Genomic DNA, 22,941 nt, shown 5'->3' on the forward strand with positions numbered 1-22,941 from the left:
TCCAGAAACGTGACTTTTGAGGGTATATGAGCCTGTTAGGTACCAAAATGTTAAAAAGCATGGAAAGAACTTTATGTGGGAAAATAAAACATTTCCAAAAACATGTCTTCTGAGAGTTTTTGATCTACTTACATCCGAAAACGGTAAAACGCATGCAAAACACTCTTTACGAAGAAGCACAATAACTTTACCAAAGACGAGTATTATTTTATTATTATTATTTTATTTGTTATTTTATTTTATTTTATTATTTTTATTATTTTTATTATTGAAATTGTTAGGTACGAAAAGCCCAAAGTGCATGCAAAGCCTCCTATTTCGGAAAAAAAAAAAAAAATAATTGACATCACCCGAAACGTGTCTTTTCAGTGTTTCTGACCGTGTTAGGCACCAAAACGCTAAAACGAATTTAATTCACTCTATATATACAATATCACGAAAAACGTGTTTTTAAGGGTTTTTTAACTTGTTTCGTAGGAAAATGCTCAAAATCATACAAAACACACTTAAAGGAAAAACAGAAGAAAAAAACATTGCTAAAAATGTGTATTTTTAATGTTTTTAATATTGTTAGACATCAAAACGCAAAAATATGGGAAGAGGGAACGGCATTACCAGAAACGTGTATGTTGAGTGTTTTGAGAATATTAGGCACCAACACGCCAAAAGTTATGGAAATCATCCTATATGGAAATATAAACCAACATTACCATAAACGTGTCTTTTAAGTGTCTTGAATTTCTTATGTACCAAGACGTTAAACTAGATGGAAAACACCCTTTTATAAACATAATAAAATTACTAAAAACAAGCATTTTGAGTGTTTTTGAGCTAGTTACGTACAAAAACGTCAAAATGCATGCAAAATATGGAGAAACGCAAAGATATTAAGAGAAACGAGTATTATTATTAATGTTTTTGAGCTTCTTTTGTACCAAAACGTTAAAACGCCTGAATAGCACTATATATAGAGAAACATAATAATATTACCAAAACGTGAATCATCAGTGTATTTTACATTGTTAGATACCAAAATGCCAAACATATGCGAATCACCATATATTAGAAAAGAAATGACATTTAAACGTGTCCAATGAGTATTTATGAGGGTATTAGACACCAAAACACTAAAAAGGCATGGAAAGCATCCTATAGGGGAAAATATTAACATTAAAGTAACATTACTAAAAAATGTCTCTTTTCAGTCTTTTCGAACTACTTACTTTCCAAGATGCCAAAACGGATGCAAAACACACTTTATGGATAAAGTGAATAATATTACCAAAAAAAAAAACAATTTTCAATTTGTTTAGCTTCATACGTACAAAAACACCAAATACATGGAAAGTACACTATATGGGGAAGCGAAAGAACTTTACGAGAAACGTGTATTATGAGTTTTTTTTTTTTTTTTTAGCTTCTCAGGTACCAAAACGCTAAAAAACATAAACAAATTCTATATGGAGAAATAAAACATTATTAAAAACGTGTATTTTCATTATATTTCATAGTTAGGCACCAAAATACGCCAAAATGCATGGAATACGCTATATATGGGGAAAGGAAACGAGATTTCCAGAAACATATATTTTGAATGTTTATGAGCGTCCTAGTCTCCAAAACGCTAAAAAAAAAAAAAAAAAAAACATAGAAAGCATCTGTTTGGGAGTAGAAAACAACTTTACGAAAAACACATTTTTTGAGTGTTTTCATCTACTTATGTAATAAAACGCTAAAACGTATGCACTGCTTTCTTTATAGAAAACAGAATAACTAAAAAAAAAGAGTGTTTTTCAGCTTCATACGTAGAAAAACTTCATAATGTATGGAAAGTACAATGTATGGGGGAACGAAAAGGCATTACGAAAAATGTATATTAAGCTTTTTTTTTTTTTTTTAGCTTCTTAGGTACTGAAACGTTAACACAAATGAATAGAACTCCATATGGAAAAACAGAACAACATTATCAAAAACATGTATTTTGAGTATTTCACATTGTTACGTGCCATAACGCTAGAATGCATGCAAAACACCCTCTACTGGGAGTGGAAACATTTCCCAAAATACTTCTTTTAAGTGTTTATCAGCGTGATAGGAATCGAATCGCTTAAAAGCACGGAAAAAAAAAAAATTTATACGGGAAAGAAAAAAAAAATCAAATTACTGAAAAAGGGTCCTTTGAATGTTTTTGATTTACCTACGTACCAAAAAGCTAAAATGCACGCAAAATACACATCATGGAGAAACACAATCACCTTACCAAAAAACTTTTTTTTTTTTTTAGAGTTTTGAGCTTGTTACGTAGAAAAACGCCAAAATGTATGAAAAGTACCCTATTTAGGGAAACGAAAGAACATTACTATAAACATGTATTTTGTATATATATATATATATATATATATATATATATATATATATATATATATATATATATATATATATATATATATATATATATATATATATATATATATATATATATATATATATATATATATATATATATATATATATATATATATATATATATATATATATATATATATTTTTTTTTTTTTTTTTTTTCTCCTTCTTATGTATCAAAACGTTAAAACGAATGAATAGCACTCTATATGGAGAAATAGAACAACATTAACAAAAATGTTTATTTTGCATGCATTCAAAGCACCCTGGATGGGGAACGGAAAAGAAATTTTCAAAAATCATGTCTTTTGATTGTTGTTATGCACCAAAACACCAAAAGGCATCGAAAAAGCCCTTTATGAAAAAAAAAAAAAAAACATTACGAAAAACGTCTCTTTTCAGTGTTTTGAGCTAATTACGTACTAAAACGAAAAAATAAAAAAAATCGCATGCAAACCAACTCTTATGGAGAAACAGGTTAACATTACCTAAAAACAAGTATTTTGAGTGTTTTTGAGGTTGTTACGTAAAAAAACGCCGAAATGCATGCAAAGTACCCTATATAGGGAAAGGAAACAAGGTTTCCAGAAACCTGTCTAATGAGTTTTTATAAGCGTGTTAGGGACCAAAGTGCTGAATAGCATGAAAATCTCCCTTTGGGGGAATGTAAAACAACATTACGAAAAAACGTTACAACGAAAACGCTACAATGAATGCACAGCATGTTTTATGGAAAGTAGAATAACATTACGAGAAACTAATACTTTTAGTGTTTTGATGCTGTTACGTACAAAACCGTCAAAATTCATGAAAAGTACTCCATATGGGGAAACAAAAAGACATTACGAGAAACTTTTATTATGTGTTTTTTTTTTTAAGCTTCTTAGATACCAACACGCTAAAACGCATGAATAAAAATCTATATGGAGAAACAGAACAATATCAGCAAAAATCGAGTATCTTCTGTGTATTTCACAATATTAGGTGCCAAAACGCCAAAATGCACGCAAAGCACCCTATATGGGGAAAGGTTTCCAGAAACGTGTTTTTTCAGTGCAAATTTTAAATTTACACTATAAATATATAAAAAAAACGTGTATTTTAAGTGTTTTTGAGCTTGTTGCGTAGAAAATGCCAAAATGCATGCAAAGTACTCTACATGGGGAAAAGAAAAGACATTACGAGAAACGGGTATTATATCAGTTTTTGAGCTTAGGTGCAAAAATGCTAAAACGCATGAATAGCACTCTATATCGAGAAACAGAACATCATTATCAAAGACATGTCTTTTGAGTGTTTTGCGTGACATACGTACCAAAACGCTAAAACACATACAAAACACCAGTTAATGGGAAACTGAATAACATTACCAAAAACGTTTATTTTTTCAGTGTTTTTGACCTTGTTACATACAAAAACGCCAAAAAAAAAGGAAAAAAAAGTACACTATATGGAAAACGAACCGTTATTATAAGAAACGTGTATTATAAGTGATTCTGAGCTTCTTAGGTACTTGAAAATTCTATATGGAGAAACAGAACAATATTACCAAAAACGTGTGTTTTGAGTATTTTTCAACTTGTTAGGTACCAAAACTCAAAAATGTCTGGAAAAGCACGCTCATTGATGAAAGCGAACAAACTTATTAAAAACGTCTATTGTGAGTGTCTTTGACCTCAACTGGTACCAGAACATCAAAATCCATGCAAATAACCCAATATAAGGAAACGAAAACCAATTATATATATATATATATATATATATATATATATATATATATATATATATATATATATATATATATATATATATATATATATATATATATATATATATATATATATATATATATATATATATATATATATATATAAACCAGCATAACCAAAAACGTATATTTTGAGTTCACATTGTTAGCTACAATTACCAAAACGCATGAAAAGCATTTTATATGGGAAAAATTGTCTTTTGAATGTTTTTGAGCTTCGTACGTAGAGAAACACTAAAACGCATCCAAAATATACTTTATGGAAAAACAGAATAATATCAGCAAAAAACGTGTATTGTGAGTGCTTATTAATTACAAAAACGGCAAAATGTATGCAAAGAACTGTATATAGTGAAACAAAACGTATTTACCAGACGCGTGTATGAATTTAGGTAACTAAACACTAAAATACTTGAATAGTACTCTATATGTTGTAAGTGAACAGCTCCACAAAAAAAATTGTCTTTTGAGTGTTTTCACATTCTTAGGTACCAGAACGCGAAAATGAATGAAAATAACTTTTTATAGAGAAACGAATTAGCACTGCCTGAAACGTGCTTTTTCATCTTTTTTAAAGCATTTTAGGCATCAAAACGCTAAAGAAGCAAAGAAACCATTTTTTATTGGAAGACAAAAACAACATTACCTTTTTAGTCTTTTTTTTTTAGTTTCCTGTGTACCATAACGCTAAAATGAATGCAAAAAAAAACCTTTATGGCGAAACAAAATAACATTAAGTGTTATTGAGGTTTTTACGTACAAAACCGGCAAATTGCATGAAAAATACCCTGTATGGGAAAAGATACGATATTGCAAGAAACATGTATTACAAGTGTTTCTGAACTTCTTAAATAAAACGCGTGAATAGCATTTTCTATGGAGAGAAAAGAGCAACATTGACAAATACGTTTTTTTTTTTTTTCATTTTTTTTACAATGTTATGTATCAAAACGACAAAATGCATGCAAAACGCTCTTTATGGGAAAACAAGAGGACATTACGAAAAACGTGTGCTATGAGTGTTTTGAGTTAATTAACTGCCAAAACTCTAAGATTCGTCAATAGTACCCTATATGGAGGAACAAAACAACATTATCAAAAACGTTTATCTTAAGTGTTTCTTTTTCCACATTGTTAGGTACCAAAGGAATAAAATGCATTCAAAGCACTCTATATGAGGAAACGAAACGACATTACTGGAGAGTGTTTATGAGCCTGTTAGGCATCAAAATACTATAATGCATGGAAAGCACTCTATATTGGAATACAAAAGCACATTACGAAAAGCGTGATTTTGGAGTAGTTTTGAGCTTCTTACGTAACAAATCGCTAAAATGCATGCTAAACATCCATTCTGGAGAAACAGAGTAACATTACCAAAAATGTGTATTTATATGTTGAAACAAAATATTACAGGAAACGTGTATTTTTAAGTGTTTTTGACCTCAGGTATTAATATCCTCAAACGCGTTAATAGCACTCCATATATAGAAACTGAACAACATTACCAGAAAACGTGTGTTTTGGGTATTTTTCACAATGCTAAAATACCTACAAACCACTTAATATGGAGAAAGATAACATTACCAGAGAAGTGTCTTCTCAGTGATTTAGGCAATAAAAAGCTAAAATTCATAGAAAGCACCCTATATTGCAATACAAAACAACATTACGAAAAATGCGTCTTTTGAGTGTTTTGTATTTATGAGCTTCCTACGTATTAAAACCCAGAAAAAGAACGCAAAATCTATACAAAGCAAACAAAAAGACATTACGTAAAACGTGTATTATTATTATTATTATTATTTATTTTATTTTATTTTTTTAGATATTTAGGTGCAAAAATTCTAAAACGCATGAATAACACACTATGTGAAGAAACAGAACAACTTTACTAAAAATGTTTATTTTGAGTGTTTTTTTTTCACTTTATTAGGTAAATCGCCAAAATACATACAAAGCAAATGATTTGAAGAAGTAGGAAAATGCCCAAAAACGTGTATTGTGTGTTTGAGCTCGTTAGGTATTAAAACACCAAAATGCATGCAAAACCACTCTATATGGGGAAACGAAAAGACATTATGAGAGACGTGCATAATGAGTTTTTCTGAGCTTCTCAGGTTCCAAAACACAAAACACACTTGAATATCACTCTACATTGAAAAGCAGAACATTACAAAAAAAGTGCATTTTTTTATTTTTTTTCACATTTTTAAGTACCAAAACGTTAAAAAGCAAGCGAAATATTCTATAAAGTGAAAAAAAAGCGGCATTACCAGAAATGTGTCTTTTCAGGGTTTTGAGCTTGTTACGTACAAAAACGCCAATATTCATGTAAACAACCCTATATAAGAAACGAAATGACATTACCAGAAACGTGTCTCTTGAGTTTCTTTGAGTGTGTTATGCACGAAAACATTTAAAGCACCCTACATTAAGATACAAATCATAACCAAAAACGTTTTTTTGTGTGTGTGTTTTTGAGTTTCCTACGTATTACAACACTAAAACGCATGCAAAAGAACCTTTTGTGGGAAACGGAATAACATTAGTAAAAATGTGTGTTTTCAAGATTTTTGAGCTTATTAGGTAGAGAAACATCAAAATGCATGGATATTATGATGAAATAAACGATATTATCAGAAACGTGTATTATGAGTGTTTTTGAGATTTTTTGGTACCAAGAGTGAAAAAACGCGAGAATAGTATTCTATATGGTAAAAAAGAACAACTACCAAAAACGTGCATTTTGAGTTTTTTTTTTTTTTTACATTGTTAAATATCGAAAATTCATCAATTTTTGACCACTGCTTTGACCCTTTTATGGGACTGGCATTTCAGTGGGCAAGTTTTTTTTTTTATTGGATTTTTGTTGCCCTTGGCCAGTGTCCTTCCTACATAAAAAAAAAAAAATAGATCACTGTATATAAGGAAAACGAAACGATATTATCAGAGACGTCTTTTTAGCTTTTTCTTTTATTTTTTTTGTAGCGTTTTAGGCAACAAAACATTAAAATCCATGGAAAGCACCCTATATTAGAATACAAAACAATATTTCCAAAAAGTGTCTTTCCATTAATTGGGAGCTTCTTTCGTATCAAAATGCTAAAACGCATGTAAAAAAAAAAAGAAAAAAGAAAACACTTTATGAAAAAACAATAACATTACCAAAAATGTTTATTTTGAGTGTTTTGAGCTTATTAGGTACAAAAGCGACAAAATGCATGCATAGTACCCTATATGGTGAAAAAACGTAATTACCAAACGTGTGTATTATGAATATTATTGACCTTAAGTAACTAAACTCTAAAAACCGTAACGAGCACTCTGAACACTGAACACACAAAGAACGTGATTTGAATAAAATGAACAAAGTTACCAGAAAACGTGTATTGTGAGTGTGTTTGAGCACATAAGGTACTAAAACGCCAAAATGCACGCAAACCATCTTATATGGGGAAACGAAGGGACATTATGAGAAACGTATATAACGAGTGTTTTTTTGAGCTTCTCAGACACCAAAACGCTAAAACACATGAATAGCTCTCTATAACGAGAAACAGAAGATCACCAAAAACGTTATTTTTTTTTTTTTGTGTGTGTAATTCATATTGTTAGGTATCAAAACGCCAACATGCTTGTAAAGCCTCCTATATGGGAAACGAAAAGACATCACCACAAACGAGTCTTTTATGCATTTAAGAGCGAGCTCAGCAACAAAACGATAAAAAGCATGGAGAGCACACTTATTGGGAAAACAAAACAGTATTACCAAAAACGTCTCCTTTTAGTGTTTTTAAAATGCATGAAAAAAAATCACTATGGAGAAACAGTATAAACACCAAAAAACGTGTATTTTCAGTATTTTTGAACTAGTTATGTACAGAATCGCCAAAATCAATCCAAATAGCCCTATATGGAGAAAAAAAAAAAAAAAAAAACGAGAAACGTGTATTATGAGAGTGTGAGCTTCTTAGGTGCTAAAATGCTAAAACGAATTAATAGCACTTCATGTCGAGAAACAAAACAACATTAACAAAAAAATGTATTTTGAGTGTTTTCACACTATTATTTATCAAAACACCAAAATACATGCAAAGCTCCCTAAATGAGCAATGAAAAATTACAATTGTATTACAACGTTGTAGCCATCAAAACCCTAAAAACCATGGAAATCGCAGCATATGTGAATACAAAACATTACGAAAAAAAAGTCTTTTGAGTGTTTTTCAACTTATTACTTACCAAAACGCTAAAACTGATGTAAAACATCCTTTATGAAGAAAATACAATAACATTACCAAAAACAAGTATATTTAGTGTTTTGCGCTTTGTACGAACAAAAGCACTAAAATGCATGCAAAGTACCCTGAATGGGAAAACGAGAAAACATTACAAGAAACATGTATTATGAGTGTTTCTGAGCTTCTTACAAACCGAAACGCTAAAACGTATGGATAGCACTCTATATGGAGAAAAACAACATTAACAAAAACGTGTATTTTGAGATTGTTTCATATTGTTAGGTCATATAACGCAAAAATGCATGGAAAGCAACCTATAAGGGGAAAAAATACATTTCCAGAAACGTTTCTTTTGAGGGCGTATGAGCGTTTTAGGCACCAAAAACACTAAAAAAAACATCAAAAGCACCCTAAATGGGAAAAGAAAACAATATTACTAAAAACTTGTCTTTTGAGTGTTTTTCAGCTACTCACGTACTAAAACGCTAAAAACGCATGCAAAAAAAAAAACATTTATGGAGAAACATAATAACATTAAAAAAAAAAAAAGCTTTTTCAGAGTTTTTAAGCTTATTAGATACTAAAACTCAAAATCTTTATATGTAGAATGAGAACAACATTACCAAAAACGTGTATTTTGAGTGTATTTCACATTGTTAGGAAACAAAAAGCCATAATGCATGAAAAGCACGTTATATGAAGTAAGGAAACGAGGTTTCCAAAAAACTTCACTTTTGATTGTTTATGAGCGTGCTGGCACCAAAACGCTAAAAGGTATGGAAATCACCCTGCATGAGAAAAGAAAATATTCCCAAAATTGTTACGTTTTTTAATGCTTTTGAGTTACGGAAAAACGGAAAAAAACTCGTGCAAAACACCCATAATGCAAAAACAGAATAGAATTACCAAAAACAAGGTTTCGAGGGTTTTTGAGCTTGTTACGTAGAAAAACAAAGTGCATGGAAATTACAACTATGGGGAAACGAAAAGACATTAGCTTAAACTTGTATTATAAGTGTTTTGAGCTTCTTAGGTACCAAAAAGATAAAACTATGAATAGCACTCTATATGTAGAAACAGAATAACATTACAAAAAACGTTTTGATCTTAGAGACTAAAACGCATGAATAGCTCTCCAAACAGAGAAACAGAACAATACCAAAACGTGTACTTTGAGTGTATTTCACATTGTTAAGTACCAAAACGCTAAAATGCATTCAAAGCACCCTGTAAGAGGTAAGGAAACGAAATTTCCAGAAAAGTGTATTTTGAGTAGTTATAAGCGTGCTAGGCATCTAAACGATGAAAAAAAAAAAAAGGAAAGACCTCTATATGGGAAAACAAAATATTTTAAGAAAAAAATATTCTGACCTACTTATGTATCAAAACGCAGAAAAACATGCAACTTTTTTTTTTTTTTTTGTTTCATGGGGAAACATTATGACTTTTCCAAAAATGTATATTTTGAATGTACAAAAATAACAAAATGCATAAAAACCAGTCTGTATGGGGAAACGAGAACAAGAAACGCGTATTATGAAAGCTTTTCAGCTTCTTAGTTACCAAAATGGTAAAGCGCATGAATAGCACTCTATGTTGAGAGACAACATTACCAAAAACGGGTATTTTGTGTGTTTTTCCCTTTATTAGGTACCAAAACACCAAAATGCTTCCAAAGCCGACCAAATGAGGAGCCAAACAACTTTACAAAAAACGTGTCTTTTGAGTGTTTTTGAGTTGCTTACCTACCAAAACGCTAAAAAAGCATGCAAAAAACACACCTTATGGAGAAACGGACTACAACACCAAAAACAAGTATTTTTGAGTGTTTTTCAGCTTGTTACGTACAAAAAACGCCAAAATGCATCCAAAGTACCTTATAAGGCCAAACGAAAACACAATGAGAAACGTGTATTATGGGTGTTTTTTGAGTTACATAGGTACCTAAACAATGAAAAGCATCAATATATGAAGAAACACAATATATTTCACTATATTTCACAGTTCCTCATAGAGTTCCCCTGTATGGGGAAAGGAAACGAGATTTATAGAAACGTGTCTTTAGAAAGGTTTTATGAGCGTTCTAGGCACCAAAACGATAAAAGGCATGAAAAGCACCATATATGGTAAAAGAAAACAATATTACCAAAAAAAACGTCTATTTTAGTGTTTTGTGCTAGATATGTACCAAAACGATGAAAACCATGTAAAAAAAATTTCAGGAAGAAACTTTACCAAAAACGTGTATTTCTAGTGTTTTGAGCTTGTTACTTAGAAAATGCATGGAAAGCTACTTATAAAGGGGAATGAAACGACATTCCAAGAAACGTATCTGTTGCGTGTTTTATGCATGTTACGCATCAAAACGCTAAAAAAGCATGGAAATCACCTTATATGAGAATAAAGAATATTACCAGAAAAAACGTGTCTTTTGAGGGTTTTTAGCTTACCTACCAAAACGCTAAAACGAATTTTAAAAAGACAATGTATGGAATAACATTACCAAAAAAAAAAGTATTTTGAGTGTTTTTGAGCGTGTTACGTACAAAAACGCTAAGGACCACATATGGGGAAACAAAAGGACATTACGAGAGATGTGTATTATGGGCGTTTTTTCAGCCTCTTAGGTACCAAAATCCTAAAACGCACATTATATCGAGGAACAGAATAGCATTACCAAAGACATGTATTTTGAGTGTTTTTCCAATAATTAGGTACCAAAACGCCAAAATGCATATAAAAACACACCAAATGGGAAAACAAAATTTACAAAAAAGTGTCTTTTCAGTGTTTTTCAGCTACTTACATACCAAAACGCTAAAATACATAGAAAAACACCCTTTATGGAGAAACAGAATAGCATTACCTAAATCAACTAAAAAACCTAAAACAAACAAAAAAAGCATGTGAAGTACCTTATATGGGGGAAATGAAAAGGGGTTACGAGAAATGTGTATTATGGGTGTTTTTAAGTTTCTTTGGTACCAAACAATAAAAAGTAACAATACGACTCTATATGGAAAAAAAAAACATTTTATCATGACCAGAAACGTGTATTTTGAGTGTATTTCAGTTAGATTTCAAAACGCCAAAATACATGTAAAGTACTGTACATGGGGAAAGGAAACGAGATTTCCAAAAACGTGTCTTTTCAGTGTTTATAACCGTTCTAGGCACCAAAACGATAGAAAGCACGGAAATCACCGTATATGGGGGAAGAAAAATACTTTTCAGTGTTTTTCAGCTATTTATGTACCAAAACTCTAAAAAGCATGTAAAAAACCCTCTATTGAGAAACAGTATACCTTTACCAAAAACGTGTATTTTCAGTATTTTTTTAGCTTGTTACGTAGGAAAGTCCCAAAACGCAATGCAAACTACTCTATATAGGGAAACAAAAAGACATTACGAAAAACATGAATTATGAGAATTTTTGAGCTTATTAGATATTGGAACGCTAAAACACAAAAATATCACTGTATATGGAGAAACAGAATAAAATAAAGAAAAACGTGTATTATGAGTGTTTACACATTATTAGGTACCAAACGCCAAAATGTATCCAAAGCCTCCAATATTGGTAAAATAAATGACATTACCAGAAACATGTCTTTCGAGTATTTTTCAGCGTGTTAGGCACCAAAACGCTAAAAAAAGCATGGAAGTCACTCTGTATGCGAATACAAAACATTACGAAAAATGCATCTTTTGAGAGTTTTGGAACTTCTTACGTACCAAAACGACAAAAAGCATGGAAAAACACACTTCATAAAAAATTATAATAATATTACCAAAAGCAAGTATTTAGAGTGTTTTCAGCTTCTTACGTACAAAATTGCTGCAAAATACAAAATACTGTGTAGGGAGGGAAAAAAAAGCCATTACAATTATAATTATTATAAGTGTTCTTCAATATCTTAGGTACCAAAACGAAAAAAAAGCGTTGATACCATCCTATATTCAGAAACAGAACAACATTGCCAAAAACATGTGAGTTTAGTTTTTTTTTTTCACATTGTTACATACTAAAACAACAAAATCTATAAAAAAGCCAATTATATTGAAAAACGAAACATTTGAAGAAACATATCTTTTGCGTGTTTTTATGCATATTAGGCATCAAAACGCTAAAAAGCATGGAAAGTGCCATATATGGAAGTAGAAAACAACATTACCAAAAAACGTGTCTTTCGAGTTTTCTCAGCTTCTTACGTACCAAAACGCTAAAACGCATGCAAAAACACCCTTTATGGGGAAACAGAATAACATTACGAGAAACAAGTATTTTGATTGTTTTTGAGGTTTTTACGTATAAAAACGCCAAAATGAATGCAAAGTCCTGAAATAGGGAAGCGAAAAAGTCATTACGAGAAACGTGTATTATAAGTGTTTTTGAGATTCTTCGATACGAAAACGCTAAAACTCTTGAAGAGCACTCTATATGAAGAAACACAATAACATTATCAAAAACGAGTATTTCCAGTGTGTTTCACATTGTTAGATTCGAAAACGCCAAGATGCAGCTAAAGCACCCTATACGGGTAAAAGAATCAACATTACTAGAGACGTGTCTTTTGAATGTTTATGAGCGCGGTAGGAACCAAAATGTTAAAAAGAAACGAAAGCAATCTGTATAGGGAAACAAAACAAGTTTACAAAAAAAACGTGCCTTTAATGTGTTTTTAGCTACTTACGTACTAAAATGCTAAAACACATAAAAAAAAAAGTTTATGGAGAAAGAGAATAACATTACCAAAAACAAGTATTTTGGATATTTTGAACTCCTTACGTAAAGGAACTCCAAAATACTTGGAAATTACCCTTAATGGGAAACGAAAGAACATTACGAGAAACGTGCATTATGAGTGTTTTAAGCGTCTTAGGTACCAAAATGCTAAAAGTAATGAATAGCACTTAGGTACCAAAATGCTAAAAGTAATGAATAGCACTCTCTAAAGAGAGACAGAACATTACCAAAAACGTGTATTTTGCGTGTATTTCACATTGTTAGGTACCAAAACAGCAAAATGCATGCAAACCACTCTATATGGTGAAAGGAAAAGAGATTTCCAGAAAAGTGTCAGAGTGTACGAGGGTCAAAAACAATAAAAAGCAAGTAAGGCACCCAATATGAGAAAGAAGAACAATATTATCAAAAACGTCTCTTTTTATTGTTTTTGAGTTATTTACGTACCAAAACGTTGAAACATGCAAAAAAAAAAAAACAAATGAAGGAAGAGTATAACTTAATGAAAAATGCGTATTTTGATTGTTTTGAGCTCGTTACACAGAAAATGCCAAAATGGATCCGAAGTACTCTACATGATGAAACGAAAATACATTATGAGAAAAGTTTATTGTTAGAGATTTTGTACTTTTTAGTTATCAAAGTTCAAAAACGCATAAATAGTACTATATATCGAGAAATAGAACAGCGTTATTAAAAACGTGTATTTGGAGTGTTTTTTTTTTACATTGTTGGGTACAAATAGGCCAAAATGCATACAAAGCACTTTATATGAAAAAAAAAAAAATTTCCAGAAAATTGTCTTTTGAGAGTTTATGAGCGTTTTAGACACCAAAACCGTTGAAATACATGGAAATCAAGGGAAATTAAGGAAATACAAAACAATATTACGAAAAACGTGTCTTTTGAGTGTTTCTGAACTTATTTCGTACCAAAAAAGGATAAAACGCATGCAAAACACCCTTTGTGAAGAAAGGGAATGAAATTCCCAAAAACATGTATTTTGAGTGTTTTTGAACATGTTACGTACAAAAACACTAAAAATGCATACTCTATATAAAGAGCCAAAATGAAATTACCAGAGACGTGCATTATAAGTATTTTCAGCTTCTTAGGCACCAAAACGCTAAAACACATGGATAGAACTTTATATGGAGGAACAGAGCAACTTTGCGAAAAACGCTTATTTTGAGTGTACCTCACATGGTTAAGTACCAAAACCCCAAAGTGCAGGAAAATGAGGAAAAGAAACAAATTTTCCAGAAATTTTCAGTGTTTTGATCGTTAAAAGCATGGAGATCAAACTATATGGTAAAACAAAACTTTAGGAAAAAAAGTCTCGAGTGTCTTTGAACTTCATACGTATTAAATCACTAAAACACTTACAAAATAACCTTCACAAGAAACAGAATAATATTACCAAAAATAAGTATTTTGAGTGTTTTGAGGTTATCATTAAGAAAAAAAAATGACAAAATGCATGCAAAAAACCCTACATAGGGAAAGGATAGGGCATTACCAGAGACGTGTATTATGATGTTATCTTGAGTACCAAAACTCTAAAATACATTAATAGCACTCTATATGGAAAACCAGACCATTACCGAAAATGTGTATTTTGAATGTTTTTTCACATCGGTAGCTACCAAAACGCAAAAATACATGGAAAGCCTCCTATATGGGGAAAGGTTTTCCCCATCCCATGATTCCCATGCTTTTTAGGAATATAATTCGTAACACGCTCAAAAACATTCAAATGACACGTTTCTGGAAAATTTGTTTCCTTTCCTCATGTAGGGTATATTACACATATATATACATATATATATATATATATATATATATATATATATATATATATATATATATATATATATATATATATATATATATATATATATATATATATATATATATATATATATATATATATATATATATATATATATATATATATATATATATATATATATATATATATATATATATATATATATATATATATATATATATATATATATATATATATATATATATATATATATATATATATATATATATATATATATATATATATATATATATATATATATATATATATATATATATATATATATATATATATATATATATATATATATATATATATATATATATATATATATATATATATATATATATATATATATATATATATATATATATATATATATATATATAACCTTTTTTTGTTAATGTTTTTGTGTTTCTTCACATATAGGGCTATTTATGTTTTAACGTTTTGGTATCAAAGAAGCTGAAAAAAAAAACTGTTAACGCACGTTCTACGTTATGTCCTTTCGTTTGCCGAAATAGAGTACTTTCCATGCATATTTGCCTTTTTTTACGAAATAACCTCAAAACACTCAAAAAAATTGTTTTTTTGTCATCTTATTATGTTTCTCCATGATGGGTGTTTTGCATTCGATTTAGCATTTTCGTAAAAAAGCTATAAAAAAAAACACACAATAGATACGTTTTTAGTAATGTTGTTTTCTGTACCCATATGTTTTACTTGCTTTTTAGGGTTTTGTTGCCTAATATGCACAAAGCATCCAAATATGCTTCTTGTTATATCTTTTCGTTTCACCATATAAGGGTCTTTGCATGCATTTTGGTGTTTTGGTACTTAACAATGTGAAAAACACTAATAATACACGTTTTTGGTGGTATTATTCTGTTTTATACATACATATATATATATATATATATATATATATATATATATATATATATATATATATATATATATATATATATATATATATATATATATATATATATATATATATATATATATATATATATATATATATATATATATATATATATATATATATATATATATATATATATATATATATATATATATAGAGAGAGAGAGAGAGAGAGAGAGAGAGAGAGAGAGAGAGAGAGAGAGAGAGAGAGAGAGAGAGAGAGAGAGAGAGAGAGAGAGAATGCTATTAACGCATTTTTTGCGTTTTGGTACGTAAGGAACTCAAAAACACTTATACGTTTCTCGTAATGTCTTTTCGTTTCCCCGTAGTTTGTATGCGTTTTGGCATTTTTGAGAGTAATAAGCTCAAAAAACACTCAAAATACTTGTTTCTTGGTAATGTTATTCTGTTTCTCCATAAAGGGTGTTTTACATGCGTTTTAGGATTTTCGTACGTAAGAAGTTAAAATGCATTTAAAAGACAGGGTTTTTTTTTTCTTAACTTTGTTTTGTATTCCCATTGCGTTTTATCCCCTCTTATCAATACTCAAAAGACACATTCCTGTAATTTTTTTTTCTCATATAGGGTGATTTGTATACATTTTCCCGTTTTGGTACTTAACAATGTAAAATACACTCAAAATACATACTTTTATTAGTGTTGTTCTGTTTCTCCATACAGAGTACTATTCATGCGTTTCAGCGCTTCGGTACCTAAAAAGCTCAAAAGCGATCATAATATATGTTTCTCGTAAAGTCCTTTCCTTTAGTCATATTACTTTTTTTTTTTATTCATCTATTTTTTCGTTTTTGTACATAAGCTCAAAAACACACAAAATACTTGTTTTTGGTAATGTTATGGTGTTTTCAAATAAAAGCTGTTTTACATAATTTTTGTGTTTTTCTACGGAATTAGCTCAAAAAACCCTCAAAAACTTTTTTTTTAATAATGTTTTTTTTCCCCACATATGGTTTTTCGCATGCATTTTAGTGTTTTGGTATCTATTATGCTCATGAATACTCAAAAAACATGTTTCTGGAAATGTCGTGTCTTTTCCCCATATAGGGTGCTATGCATACATTTTTGCTGTTTTGGTACCTAACAATGTGAAATACACTGAAAAACGTATTTGGTAATGTTGTGGTTCTCTATATAATTTTGCGTTTAAGCGTTTTGGTACCTAATTAGCTTAAAAACACTCATAATACACCTTTCTCGTAATGTCTTTTCGTTTTCCCATATAGGGTACTTTGCATGAATTTTGATGTTTTTGTACGTAACATGCTCAAAAACATTCAAAATACTCTTTTTTTGGGATTGTTATTCTTTTGTCTCCATTAAGGTAGTTTTGCATGTATTTTAGCGTTTCTGTAAGTAAGTAGCTCAAAACACTCAAAAGACACACTTTTGATAATATTGTTTTGTTTTCCCATATATTGGTCATTCCACTTTTTTAAGCGTTTTGGTGCCTAGCAAGCTCATAAACATTCAAAGGCACGTTTCTGAAAATCTCGTTTCATTTTCCAATATAGTGTGCATTGCAAGCATTTTGGCGTTTTGGTACCTAATACTGTAAAATACGCTCAAAATTCACGTTTTTGGGTAATTTTTTGTGTTCCTATATAGTTTGATTTCCATGTTTTTTTGTTTTTTTTTTGCGTTTTAGTGCCTAAAAATTCAAAAACACACAGACAAAAAACTCTTTTCTGGTAATGTCGTTTCGTTTCTTCTTATAGAAGGCTTTGTATGTATTTTCGTATTTTGGTACCTAACAAGGTGAAAAACACTCAAAATGCACGTTTTCTTTTTTTTTCGTAAAGTTGTACTGTTTCTGCATGTAGAGTACTATTCATGCGTTTACGTGTTTGCGTACCTATCATAATACACGATTTTCGTAATGCGCTTTTCGTTTCTAAATAAGGGTTATTATCCATGCGTTTTTTTTTTTTTTTAACGTTTTTGTACATAAGCTAAAAAATACCCGAAATACTTATTTTTGGTAATGGGTTTTTTTTCTGTTTTCCTATAAAAGGTCTTCTTTATGCATTTTAGCATGCTGGTACATAAAAAGCTAAAAACACTCGTGACACGTTTTTGGTAAAGTTCTCTATTCAAATATATGATGCTTTTTAATGCTTTTTTTTTTAGCGTTTTGGTGTCTAATATACACAAAAAAACACTCAAAATTGTAATGCCGTTTCGTTTCCATAAATAAAGGGCTTTGCATGCATTTTGGCGTTTTGGTGCATAACAATGTGAAAAACACTCAAAACACATGTTTTTGGTAGTGTAGTTGTTTCTTTTTATAGAGTGCTATTAATTTGTTTACGCGTTTTAGTTACCAAAAAGCTCAAAAACATTCATAATACACGATTTTCATAATATCTTTTCGTTTCTCCATGTATGGTAGTTTACATTCACTTTAGAGTTTTCTACATGACAAGCTAAAAAAAAAACACTCAAAATACGTTTTTTTTTTTTTTTTAAGAAGCTCAAAACACTTAAAAGACACGTTTTTCGTTATGATATATATATTCCTTTGGTACCTAATACACCCATAAACATTGAAAAGACATGTTTCTGGAAATATCGTTTTGTTTCCCAATAAAGGGTGCATTGTATGCATTTTGGCATTTTAGTAATTAAAAATGTGAGAAAAAACAAAATACACGTTTTTGGTAATGTTTTTCTGTTTCTCGATATAGAGTGCTATTAACACGTTTCCCCGTTTGGTACCTAAGAATCTCGAAATCACTCATAATATACGTTTTTCGTAAAGTCTTTTCGTTTCACAATATAGTGCACTTTGCATTCATATTGGTATTTTTTTTCTAAATAACAAGCTCAAAAGCACTCTAAATACTTGTTTTTGTTAATGTTATTCTCTTTCTTTTTCCATGAAGGGTGTTTTTGCATGCGTTTTAGCGTTTTGGTATGTAAGTGTCCCAAAAACACAAAAAAGAGACGTTTTTAGCAATATTATTTTGTTTTCCAATATAGAGTGCTTTCCATGCTTTTTAGTGTTTTGATGTGTAGGATGCTCATATACTCTCAAAAAACACGTTTCTGGAAGTCTCGTTTTCTTTCCCCATATAGTGTGCTTTGCATGTATTTTGGCGTTTTGTTAACTAACAATGTAAAATACACTCAAAATACATTTTTTTTATTAGATTTTTGTTGCCCTTGGCCAGTATCCTTCCTACATAAAAAAAACACTAAAAAAACAATGGAATTGTCGTTTATTTTCACCTTACATTGTGTTCTGCATAATTTTTGACGTTTTGTTACCTAAGAACGTGAAATACACTCAAAATACACGTTTTTTTTATTTATTTATTTTTTTTTGTTTCTTCATAAAGAGTGTTTTGCATGCTTTTTAGCGTTTTTTTTTACGTAAATAGGTTTTTCTTTTTTTTTTAATTCCCATATAGGGTGCTTTCCATGCTTTTTTAGCGTGTTTTTGCCTAAGACGATCATGAAAACTCAAAAGACACTTTTCTAAATATATCGTTTCTTTTCGCCATAAAGGATGCTTTTAATGCATTTTTGCGTTCTAGTACCTCAGAATGTGAAATACATTAAGAATACTTGTTTTTAGTAATGTTCTGTTTCTCAATATACAGTGGTATTTATGCATTTTAGCGTTTTGGTACCTAGGAAGCTCAAAAAACACTCATTAAACGTTTCTCGTATTGTCTTTTCTTCCCCCTTTATACGGTGCTTTACATCCATTTTGACGTTTTTCTACTTAAGAAGGTGAAAAACACTCGAAATGCTTGTTTTTGTTTAGGATATTCTGTTTTACCATAAAGGTTTTTTTTTTCCTGTTTCTTTTTTTTTCGTTTTGGTACATAATTACCGCAAAACACTGGAAAAAAAATTTTGTAATGCTGATTTCTTTTCCCATATAGGGTGCTTTTTATTCATCTTTTTTTTTCTTTTTAGCATTTTTGTGCTTAGTACGATCATAAACACTCAAATGACATTTCTGTAAATCTCGTTACCTTTCCCCTTATAGGGTTCTTTGCATTTTGGCGTTTTGGTACTTCACAATGTGAAATACATTTAAAATCCTCGTTTTTCCAAGTGGTATTCTGTTTCTACATATGGGGTGCTATTTACGACTTTTCGCGCTTTGGTACTAAGAAACTCAAAAACACTCATTATACACTTTTCTCGCAATTTCCTTTAGCTTCCTTATTTAGGGTAGTTTGTATACATTTTGGCGTTTTTTGTACGTAATAACCTCAAAAAATGCTCAAATACTGTTTTTTTTGGGGGGGTAATGTTTTTGGTAATGTTATTATTTTTCTCCATAGAGGGTGTTTTCCATGTGTTTTATCGTTTTGGTACGTAAGTAGTGTAAAAACTTTCAAAAGACACGTTTTTGGTTATGTCACTTTGTTTATCAACGTAGGGGCTTTGCATGCATTTTAGCGTTTTTTGTACCTAATAATGTGAAAACACTCAAAATACACGTTTTTGATAACGTTTTCTCTCTCTCTCTCTCTCTCTCTCTCTCTCTCTCTCTCTCTCTCTCTCTCTCTCTCTCTCTCTCTCTCTCTCTCTCTCTCTCTCTCTCTCTCTCTCTCTCTCTCTCTCTCTCTCTCTCTCTCTCTCTCTCTCTCTCTCTCTCTCTCTCTCTCCATTTAGAATGCCATTTATGCGTTTTAGGATTTTGGTACTTAAAAAGCTGAAAAACTCTTAAAATACACTTTTCTTGAAATGTCATTTCCTTACCACATATAGAGTACTTTGCATGTATTTTGACATTTTTCTGCTTAAAGAATTACGGTTTTGGTAAAGTTATACTGTTTCTCCTTAAAGAGATTTTTGCATGTGTTTTAACATTTTAGTACGAAAGTATCTCAAAAACAATGAAAAGATATCTTTTTAGGAATGTTGTTTTCTTTTCCCGTATAGGGTGCTTTCCATGCTTTTGATCGTTTTGGTGCCTAGCACGCTCATAAATACTTAAAAGATATGTTTCTGGAAATATTTCGTTTACCCACAGAGCAGAGGTTCCCAGCCTTTTAGTTCCTTTGTAGCCTTTAGACCTTCTTATAGGTTCCTATGTATACATAAATAAAGCAATAATAAAAAAGTTGGAACTGCAATATTTTGATATTATTTTATTAAGAAAATTGTAGACAGCATAGGAATCTTAATGTGACAACATCAATAATTCAAACTTAAGTAGTTTATAAAATATCTTAATCCATCACATACATATCTTTTTTATAATTATCCATAATGATCATTACGTACCGTACCTGATCCTTTTAGGCCCAGGACAGATTGCGGCTACGGTTAGTTCCATAATAGTGAAAGCCAAATCACATTCACCCTACACATGATATAATTCAGATGAAAGTTTTGCTTACTAAAATGAGGAAATCTGAAAAACAAAACACGACATTGTGCAACGTGACTGCAGATAACAACAACATGTGTTGTAGAGCAGTATTTATCCTCTGAGACCCAATTTACTCCCTGTGAAGTGCAAATGTACCACTGAGAGTACTTGGACTCTAGGTTGGGAACCCCTGCCATAGAGGGTGTTTTGAATACATTTTTTTTTTTTTTGTAATGTTCTGTTTTTCCATATGCAGTGCTTTTAACGCGTTTTCGCGTTTTCCTAAGTAAAAAGCTCAAAACAGTCATTATGCATGTTTCTCGCAATGTCTTTTCGTTTCTTCATATAGGGTACTTTGCATGCATTTTGGCGTTTTTCTACGTAACAGACAGAAAAACACTCAAAATATTTGTTTTTGTTATTGTGTTTCTCCATTAAGGATGCTTTGAATGCGTTTTAGAGTTTTCTACATAAGTAGCTCCAAAACACTCAAAAGACACGTTTTTGTTAGTTATTTTGTTTTCCTATCTAGGCTGATTTCCATGTTTTTTTTAGTGCCTAAGACGCTCATAAACACTTAAAACACATATTTTTGAAAATGCCGTTTCTTTTCTCCATATAAGGAGGTTTCCATGCCTTTTGGCGTTTTTTGTACGTAACAAGTTCAAAAACACTCAAAATGCTTGTTTTGGTAATGTTATTGTTTCTCCACCAAAGTTATTTTGCAAGTATTTTAGCGTTTTCATAAGTAGCTCATAAACACTGAAAAGAGACGTTTATTGTTAAAGTTGTTCTATTTCTCAATATAGGGTGCTATTCATGCGTTTTAGCGTTTTGGTACGTAAGTAGCTCAAAAATATTGAAAAAGACCTTTTTTTTTTTCAAATAGGGTGCTTCCCATGGTTTTTAGAGATTTAGCGTCTGGTACGCTCATAAACATTCAAAAGACAGGTTTCTGAAAATGTCGTTTCCTTTCCCCATAGCTTTGCATGCATTTTTGGCGTTTTGATACCTAACAATGTGAAAAATACTCAAAACACACGTTATTCATAAAGATGTCCTGTTTCTCCATATACAGTGCTATTGATGCGTTTCAGCGTTTTGGTACATAAGAAGCTCAAAAACACTCAAAATACACATTTTTCGTAATGTCTTTAGTTTCTCTATATAGTGTACTTTGCAGACATTCTTATCATGAATGTTTTTCTAGGTCACAAGCTCAAAAACACTCAAAAGTCTTGTTTTTGGTAATATTACCATATTTCTCCAAAAAAAAAATGGTGTTTTGCATGCGTTTTAGCGTTTATTACGTAAGTAGTTCAAAAACAGTCGAAAGACACGTTTTTGGTAATGTTTTCTTTTCTTCTATAGGGAGCTTACCATCCTTTTCAGCGTTTTGGTGCCTAACACGCTCATGAACACTAAAAACATATTTCTAGAAAAGTCGTTTCGTTTCCCTATAGAGGGTGTTTTACATGGATTTTGACGTTCTTGTACCTAAAAATTTGAAAAACAATCAAAATAAATGTTGCTCTGTTTCTCCATATAGTTGTTCATGTGTTTTAGCGTTTTCGTACCTAAGAAGCTCAAAAAAGTCTCATAATACACGTTTCTGGTAATGTTCTTTTATTCCCCATATAAGGTACGTTCTATGCAGTTTGGCGTTT

This window comes from Scylla paramamosain, chromosome 47 (genome assembly GCF_035594125.1).
Source record: "Scylla paramamosain isolate STU-SP2022 chromosome 47, ASM3559412v1, whole genome shotgun sequence".
Classification (NCBI taxonomy): Eukaryota; Metazoa; Arthropoda; class Malacostraca; order Decapoda; family Portunidae; genus Scylla; species Scylla paramamosain.